Source organism: Pinus tabuliformis, chromosome 8 (assembly GCF_031772625.1).
Source record: "Pinus tabuliformis cultivar Carrire ecotype Pingquan chromosome 8, CPIR1, whole genome shotgun sequence".
NCBI classification, from domain to species: domain Eukaryota; kingdom Viridiplantae; phylum Streptophyta; class Pinopsida; order Pinales; family Pinaceae; genus Pinus; species Pinus tabuliformis.
Window position 1 is genome coordinate 1,322,729,311 of NC_142294.1, and position 10,384 is coordinate 1,322,739,694.

Below are 10,384 nucleotides of genomic sequence, written 5' to 3' on the forward strand. Positions count from 1 at the left end.
ATTAAGGTTGTTATACGTTCAATATTTGTAATATGTGATTTTCGCATTGATTTTTAAGTTAATCATTATTTAAAAAAAATGATTATTATTATTTTTTTGACATGAAATTCATAGAAAAAACTATTATTTAACTATTTTTAGTTAAAATTATCGTATAAAAATTGTGATTTGACATGTCAATTGTAGCAAAAAATTATCAAAACATGTAATTTTTTAGTTATATTTATGTTAAAAATGGTTATTTTTATGTCCATTGTTAAAAAAGATTGTTTTTTAGAAACAATTATTTCATGTGGATTCAAAAATTAATTAAGGATGTATAAATATGTAGAATAACGAAAATTCTAAATATCAACTTCCTAATTTAAAAATGCAAACAATAAAAACCTCATTAAAAAAAAGTTAAAATTAAAATAAAAAACAAGAAAATGTGAAGAAAATGGCCACTTCAAAAATGATCAAATTTACAAAATAATTATTTACATTTTATACATTAGAAAATTTAAAGCCAAAACATAGGTCTTTTAAAAAAAGGTGGTGATGCAGAATACTCGCTTTTTTAAATCACCGTGAAAATCACTACCATTCTAAAACGATTCTAAAACGTAATGTACATAAAAAAATTAAAGTGCCAAAAAGTATGCTCTAAAAAAAACATGTTCGTTCTGCATCACCCTTTTTCAAAATAAGGTCACTTTTTTGCTATCTCTATGAAACGGGTAACAGTATCAGTTCCCGTTTCAAAGCTTACATTGTTAGGAGCTTTGCATATTTTTTCCCCCCTAACACCTGCGCGTGGAATGAATCAATCAATGCGCAGTTCATGTGCTTCCGCACAGGTTGATTGCCATATGCTCGTACCCATGCGGACAGATGCATGCACGGACTATCCCCTCCCTGGTATTTATTCATCAATCACATTATGGGCTTCCAAAATCGTGCGTGCATCATCCTTCTATATATGCACAAGTCCCCAAAGCTTCCTTGGTGAGTACCCCACCACCTTGCAGGCATAGCGTGCAGTACCCATTTCAACACTTCGAATCGTTGTTGTTCTAGCACCTCATTTTCAAACTTGTTTAAGAAATCCTCTACCTTTCTTAATCCATCATACGTAGGCAGATCCGTTGTTTCCATAGATAAAAACGCAATGATCTTATGATCATGTTACAGTTTAGTGTGGTTGCCTCATGTAACCAGTTCTGCCATTGTTCTATTTCTTCGTCCGAATCCGACGTACAAGAAATTTCGCTCTCCCATGAGATTCATCCATCCATGCTTGGGTTCACCCAGTCTTGTTCTCATGCTGTTATCTTGTATATGTAATCTAGATCATCATCGCTCTCATAGTCATGCACTGGCTCCGTGTAATGCGATCCTTCTGCAGGGTCCAATGGTACAACTACGCGCAAAGACTTGTTCTCAAAAATCATCTTGCACTTCTTTAGATTTATTACCCCATTCATGTTAGTGGCCCAATCTATCCCTAATAGCGTGGGGTAGGGATTGTTGTCATCAACAATCTCTATCACTTCAAAATCTGTGAGTGCACTTTCTCCCTCGATATCTAAAGTGACTCCCTACAATCTTCCCATATGTAGGATTTTCTATTGGTTCGCCATTTTTTCTGTTGGTTCGCCATTCGTAGCTGGATAGGAGACCATTGCATCGTAGGCTTCCCCATGTGCTCCCATGTCTGCATTGGCAGAACGTTCGTGTATGATCCCAAGTCTACAATCACTTGATCCATCTCGTATTCTCTGATTTGCGTAGTTAATCTCATTTCTCTTCCTGTCCTTGTCGCATGTTTTCCAACCTTTCTGACTACGCGCGGTTCACCTGGCACGCTCCCAGCACATCGATTGATGAGTTTCTATAGTCATTTTACAGCCTTACTGTCGCGCAACAACTTCATGCATGTTTCCATGAATATTGTGAGCATCGAGGGGTCCATTTCCGGCTCCGGTCTGTCCTTGCTTCTTGAAGTGGAGGCATCAACAAAGTTCTCCCTAGCTTCCATGAAGGTTTCCTTAGTGCGCTCCAAATCAAATTATGGTTCTTTTGCTAGAGCCTTATGGACACAAGGACTCTCTTCAGGCTACTTTCCTTTGCCATCCCATGTCATAATTCCACTCTAGAGTACAATTTTCACATTAGAATCCTCTTTGTCCAAACCTCATCATTTGCAAGCTCTAAGTCGAGGTAGGTTGGAGTGTTCCTTTATCACGCAAAATCGCTATTAGTGTGGGAAAATCCTCCATTTCGTGATAAAAAATGTACAATACTAGCATGATGGACACGTTGGATTCATACAATCATGGGCATAATGTCTTGGCCCCCTGCAATTATAACATATGAGTTGTCTGCGCCCTCTCCCAAATCCTCCTCCCCCTCGGCCTCGTCCACACCCCTAGAATATGGTGCGTGCCACTCCAGTGTTTTGGTCAAGCGGCCATGTTTCATCCTAAACTCTATAAGTAGGAGTCTTATCCATCATCAACTCATAACTTTTGTAGGTGTGCTCATCATGCCCTACTGACCTACAAAAATTATAGAACAACTGTTGGGACTTCTGTGTGTACTTTTGCAATAAGTGGCAGTTGTCTGTGGCATGCTTCCCCCCTATTTGACAAATCGTATACCATAATGTAGGCATTGCGCTAGGTCCTGCTTGTGCCTCTGGCCTCAACAGGATTGGTCCTCCTCCTGTGAGGTAATTCACAAACACTGGGCAATGGTCCTTGCCATGGCCCTAACCTTTGCACTTTATGCTCCATACTTCTTCGCGCACCTCTGGGTGAACTGTTCTGTCTCGTTTTAGGGTCTGCATCTCAAGGCATATGTTTTTTAACTGCACATGGATCTGCTGAACTCCCAGGCTAGGATCTTGTATCGAGGTTTCATGTAGCCTCATCGCGGTCTCTAATGCTCTGGCCTGAGTTGTTATTCTTTGCTGTGACAACGTGTTACTCAGATGTGGAGCTAGGGATGCTACAAACCATGAAAGATGTTGTCCCTCTATCAGAGTCATGTTGGCTTCGCCGATCATACTTTTCAGCCTTTGATCCAACTCCCAAGGAGTCTCGCCTGGTAGCATCCTGATTTCTTTGAACCCAATTATTGACTGCACTTCTAATTTTAGCCTGCTGAATTCCTTGGTTAACGCAATTTGAAACTCCTCAATTCTTGCATTCGGATGATCACTTGAGTGCTTATTATACTAGGTCAATGCACGATCCTATTGGGAACTAACCAACATAGCTCTCTTGATCGCATCGTATGTTACTCCTTGTTCTTCCCACACATCTTTTACCACGAACCAAAACTGGTCCAGATCTTCATTTCCGACGCCTTTGAACACCATAAACTTTATTGAGCTCCCCATATTATAGCATGGTGGTGGAGGTGGGGTGGGTGAGGATGGAGGTGATGGTGGCGAAGCTGGTGGCGATGTGGGTGGAGGTGGTATGTATGGAATCCTTTGTCTTATCAAGTTTATCACACTGCACGGAGATACCTGTGCGAGCTCTTCCTCGTTCTTTCGCGGAGGTGATATCAAGGGGCTAGTTTCTAGTTCCACACTTCCTTTGTTTCTGTAAATTCTTCCACTTCGTGTAGCCTCGAACATTAATGTAACTGCATAATCTGTTTCTCATGCAATAGCATTTTAATCCAAGTGTTCAAAGACTTAAGGTACTTACCTCACGGTCCTTTGAGAAAATGTCGCTCTGCATCGTTGTAGCTAACTTAAGTGTCTACTGCAAAGTCAGTGATGAATCCTCCTATAATTTGATCAAGAGAATTATCAACAACCTGCACGATCTTATCCTTTGATTCTTCCAATTTGCACACCAACTCTGGGGTCCACAAAATAGGACTATCAAGCCTGCACCTTCCTGGGCTATCGGCTAGCTTCACGATCCACTCATACAGCTCAATGGGGAATGATGCAAAGAAAATTTTGTGGATCTCTGTATACAAGCAGTCTAACCACTCTTCTTTTTTCACTCGCAAATTCCTGTTCTCCTGTGCTGCGAACTCGTGGATTTTCCTGTCAATCCAGTCTTCGATTTCCTTCTTAGTTGGATTCCAGTGATGCGACATCAGACATCTCTTATGTAGATCTCGGTCCCGGCAACAGAACCATTTGTTGGCTTGTTGGGGCCTGACCCAAGTTCAACGTTAATTAGCCAAGAAAATCCCTGTACTACTGGCCCTTTCGGCGACAGTTCATGGAGCGCGGACTGAGGTCTCACCCGAAGTAGTATGGGAGGGTGCTGGAACCAGGTTTTTGCACCCTTGAGATGTTTGAGGGTTTCGACTGGTCCAACTGTTCGTTCCTACACATAGGTTTCTTCACGCACTTCCCAGGCCTTCGTGCCCTGATACACCACCTTCACGCAGCCCTCACCAGGGCTGTGGAACCCCCGCACTACTGGAGAAACACTTCACGTTAATTCCCTAAGTCACACTTGAGATCGTACTTAACTTCTTACACAAATTAGTTACCTTCACATAAATAGGTGCCTTGTAATATATTTATCGATTCAACACACTCATATAAGTTCACACATGTAAATAAATAGTAAACTTGTAATTCATGCCCAATAACATATAACAAAGGAAGACATACACAGAAATATGGTAAACTTCTCTTTATTGATTCTTCAAACAATTACAGACTTGACCTGCCCTACGCACTCAGCTATAGGGGTCCACGCACTCAATTGCGGACTACTAGGCCTCTACGCACTCAGATGCAGAGCCTTCTCCTACTCTACAACCCAAAATCGATACACTGGACTCAAACTCAATCTCTTCAACTCATCTCTTTTTCCTACTTCTTCCTTTCTATTACTTAGAGCCTCGCTCTATTTATGCAATCCCATGGTCCGTGGATCATGGGAAGGTCTATCAAGCCGACATTACATTACAAAAACTAGGGTGGACAACCCTATGAATCTATTATGACTCCGCACTCCATGCCCACAATTCGTGGAGCTTTTACAAAAGACTTGGTCAAAATGGGCTTTAAATCCCAAAACATGCCTCGGGGAGATTCCATGCCCAACAGGCTTAATGAAATTTAATTGCGATTGGGTAAGGTACTTAAACCAAGTCACTTACCTATCATTATAGAGGAGGATTATGAACCTTCTAGAAGAGATACTGTAGGCTCGGAGGCGGTTGTTATGCATATAACAGTTGATACAGAGGAAGTTATTACATCTGTAACAGCCAACCCGTGAAGGAATGTTACTTTTGTAATAGCCAACTCGGGAAAGGCTGATACATTTGTAATAGCAGACTCGACTGTTGTAACTCAAGACCCTCCATAAACTCATAGATTTGCTGAATCTGGAATGACTTCACAGCCCGAATATGATTTTCTTAGGGAGTTGCAAAATCTGCATGTACGAATTCCTCTGTTGCAAGCCCTTAAAGAAGTACCTATCTATGCTAAAACGGTGCAAGATTTGTGCGTCAAGAAACCTAGGAGGAAGCCTAAATACCCTTCTACCATACATGTGATGGGGAGGTTATCCAAATTAATGTCCGCTCAGCCTCTTCTAACTAAGTATAATGATCCAGGAAATCCTACAGTTACTGTCTACATTAATGATCAGCCCATAGCTAACATGTTGATCGATCTTGGGGCTGCCATTAATGTAATGAAAAAGGACCTCTTCACCATCCTAGGGCTATAGGGATTTAGACATACTCCTAATGTACTTGAATTAGCAGACATGTTCCATGTTAAACCCAAGGGGGTGTTAGAGGATATTGTGATTACAATAGCTTCCTGGAGGTATCTGACTGACTTTCTTATCTTACAACCCAAATCCAATTTGGGTGGATATCCTTTGATCTTAGGGAGACCTTGGCTGGCCATTGCAGATGCATTTATAGGCTACAGATCTGAATCTATGATGATCTTAGATGGTGAGGCGACAAAGAACTTCAATCTTTACCCCTGAAAACCAAATGTTGATTTATATAACCCTTGGTGGGATGAGTTTGATCCTAAATCAGATCTTTCCCTACCACTCCTCACTCTGGGGAAAGCCCAGTATTTCAAGGATGAGATAGAAGATGAATCATTAATGGTTTTATTAGTAACTCGCTTTCTGTTGCTTCTGTGAAAAATGAGAATGGGGAAGAAGTGGTGGAAGATATAGATTTTTAACAAATAAGAACCACTCAGAATACTGACCGCAGTCCAATTGAAATAGAACCAAGAAATTTGAATATTAACCTGTTGTGGCCACCAAAAACCCCCCTCTTTGCTTAGTATTAGCAATAACACTAAGCAAGTGGGGACCCTTAATAAAAAATTCAAAAAACATTTTATAAAACATTTTGTATTATACTCCTTAAAAATATATCGCATCGCGAGAAGAGAATAAAGCATTTCCTTATGAGCATAATAAACTGCGAAGAAGCGACTCGAAATTCATCGCATCGCATACATTAAGAAAGCGCCCATAAATAAGAATCTTAAGAAATCTCCGATGGCCGATATTATCGCATCGCGAGAAGAGAATAAAGCATTTCCTTATGAGCATAATAAACTGCGAAGAAGCGACTCGAAATTCATCGCATCGCATACATTAAGAAAGCGCCCATAAATAAGAATCTTAAGAAATCTCTGATGGCCGATATGCGACATCGCATATCGCAACGTTGCATAATCTACACACGAATGACTAAACGCGATGCTGCGATCTGCGATGTTGCGATTTGCGATAAATGTGATCTGCGATCTTGCGATATTTGCGATCTGCGATCAACGCGATAACGCGATGCTGCGCTAAGCTGATTAGGAAACTCTACGATGGCACATCTTGATAACGCGATCCGCGATGCTGCAATGCGAGTTGCAGAAATTGCCCATCGCAAATTTTCCTCGGCGCAGCATTCAAGGAAAGCTGTCCGTAAACCAAAAATTGGGCGTGCGCCTTAAAGAAGATTAATGAATGTACGCTAAAGTATTCATGAAGGACAGTTTTGTGTTTTTCGAAGAGTCAGTTCGCTATGGGTGTCATGATTTTATACATTTGTAGAGCTTAGGGCTTTCATGTCAATATTTATTATCATTACTCTTTTCCCTTGCGTAAACTGCAGGAATGAAAGACAGGTGACAACATGAAGGAATGTGTAGGAAACATCTAAGGAAAAGGGGAAAGTGTCAATGCTGAGAGAACAAAGAAGAAATGCCCTCATAAACAGACACCGCATACAACATAAATGCAGATTTCAGAGTATTACTGAACATATGCTGATATCAATAGTCGATTCAACACTCAGAGTCAAAAGCTCACAAAAGCAGCATGTTTACAAAAAATCCTGAAGCTTATACCCGGTAAAGGAAAAGGCGCTGCAGAAGGAAAACGCACCAGAAAAGCCCGGAATAAAGAACAGAGGCAGTTTTCGATGCGCGATTAGCGCTCGCTAAGAAAATTGATCAGAAAGCAAAGTCCCTAACTTGCTTAGTCATTCACAAGTCCGGAAACTAAAATAGCAAAAGCAGAAGCAGTTTGAGGGAAATTTGGGTTGTTACCAAGTATACACACAGTAAATCCACCCAGCCAGAGGAAGATTCTCAAAAATATCTTCTAGTTTGCTAAAATGGTGCCAGCGCTTGCCATTTTTGTTTGCTTAACTCAAACAAAAGTAGAAGGCAACCAGCCGACTCTTCCCAGGCAAATGTTGAATGTTCACAACGTTAAGGAGCAAATGCAGAAATAGTTAGGAATTAGATTCAGTTTTTTAGAAATAATTTTGCTTAAGAAAAAGTGCGGTGATTTAAACCGCATCCTAAATTTATGTAATTAAGTTATTTAGTTAGCAGTATTTAAACCCTTCTCATGCATTTAGAGAAGGGTCCAGAAATTTGTCAAAAACTTGTCCTCAGAACATGCACTTCTGCACCCTCAGAGGAGGTTTTGATGAATGGATGGATCGAGGTTTATTAATATTTGCCTTTGATATCTGCTACTGATGTTGCACTTCTGTACTCTTAGTAGATGTTAGAACAAGGAGAGATAAACCATTGTTGCTTGAAGCTTATGAGTAGGACCAGTCATAAATGGTACTTCTATCTCTTGACCATTTCTTCTCATATTCTTAAAGTGATATACAATTTTTAGTTGTTTATATGTTATTGCATGAATGTGTGAGTTACCATTTGGCACTTTTGTATGGTGGAGCCATTTATTTATGTCTGATATATGAATAACTTATTATGCGATATGCTGCTCACAACTGTTTTGCCTAACTTCTTATGCAAACTGGTTTATCTTAATTGATTTCTATCCTTATGATAGCTGAATGCTCTTTATTACCAATTATTGTTTGAAATCTCTTTAGATCGCATAATAGAAGAATTACATCACGGGTTAGCATAGATTAGATGTGTTTTTTTCATTAGATTACAATAGCATAAAGTTAGATTAAAATAGCTTAGAACTTTTAGATCAGCATCATCCAACTCTGCACACACATACACACCCTTAGATTGGGAAACTGGTCCCATTATCCCCAGTCGGACCCGCTATACCAAACGGATAAGGAGCTGCCAACCAAGGTCCGGACCGGGCGGGTATCCCCCTTGTTGTCGACCTGATTTTCAGGGCTTCAACATATTTGGCGCTAGAAGGAGGGCCTGAACTATGAATGGCACCTAAATCAAAATCTAAATACCATTCTGAGAGTAAATCGCCCTCATCATCTCCCCCGACTTCTCTAGTATATTTAAATCCAGAGTCAGAAGTCGCTCGAGTATCAATCGCTGCTACACACCCTGATATTTTAGACCAATTTACCATTGAACCTCCTGGAGTGGAATCTATGATTCACAAACTTCAGGGATTTTCCATTTCTCCTCAGGAGTCTGATAAATCTCAAAGCAGTGTGACTTCGCAGTACAATCCTGCTCATCCCCTAACCAGATTAAAGAGTGAAAAATTTGGCACCCAGCCAACTGAGTTGCCTCTTCCCACTAGGAAACGAGCGAGGAAATCACCACAACAGTCTGACAGGAGACTCTTTCGTCTACACCGCCCATTTCAACTACCTCACCGCGAAGTCAACCACCCATGCCTCCATTCCAAACCATCATCCATCCGTCTACCGGAACTCCCACAACCCCTCTTCAATCATCTGCGATCATAGTATCCTCATCTTCCCAGCCACATGGATCATCTTCTGCACTTTCATTTACTAGCAGCTCAACGATGGCCCAGTCTCCATGGAACAATCCTGGGGCAGTTTCAATGCCTCCACCCTTGAGTCAAATACCGGCCCATCCTGAGAAATGGCTACCCAAATTCAATCCAGAAATAGGCATGCTAGCGGAAGAACACATTAACAATTTCGTGCTTTCTGTCAACCTCAACGGAGTCACTAATGAGGACGTTGTTGTTCAGCTTTTTCCCTATACAATGCAAGGGATAGCCGGGTCATGGTACTTTTCATTACCCTCCGGGTCTATCACAAGTTGGGATATCTTCCAGAATCAATTCCTTACCAAGTTTGGTGATGACAGATCAATGGAAACGTTAATCAATGACCTATCCAATCTTAAAGCCAAAGTTAAATAGCCTATCAAAGATTTGAATTTATGGTTCAATAAAATTCTCAACAAAATTCCCACTGCTTCCCAACCCAGCGAAGAAGTACGATGTGAATGGTATATTACTGCCTTACCATCAAACTTAGCAATCTTCGTGGATAGGGCAAATAAAACAACCTTAGTTGAAAACTTGACAGAGGCGATAGCAGTAGAGAAACGCGTAATAGCCCTGGAAAAGAGATCCGCGATAGAGGAACGCAAGTCTAAAAAAGTCACCTTCAAGGAAGATTCCAAGAAGAAACAAGCGAAATACCCTTTCGATTTGGAAGGATTGCAGAAAGTATTAAAGACCATGTCTAATGAGATGATTGACATAAAAAAAAAAGTAGCAGAAACTTCAACGAAAAATCCCTTCAGAGCTTTTAAAAGAGGTCCTTTAATGGATCGAAAACCACCCAATTCCATCTCAAATGCTGAAACTGAGGAAGAGGAAGAAGAAGAAAGTGCCGCTGAAGGGCAGACTGATGACGAAGAAGTTGTGGAATTACAAGGAATGTGGGATTTCATCCTCCCTGTTGGAGAGGTAAATCCCCTCTACGGATAGGCGATCCCTACTAGCCCGGAACGGGTCTAGCAACAATCAGTCAATGCTACTATGCAAGTTCCTAATTGCAAGTAAAAGGTAGGAAATGGACACCTACTTGGATTCCAACGCTATTGTTTTATGAAGAGATTCCGCTCTCGCTCCTTCGCTCTGGCCGGTCACGATCCTCCACGATCTCCGCGAATAGATACCTGCACACACGAAGA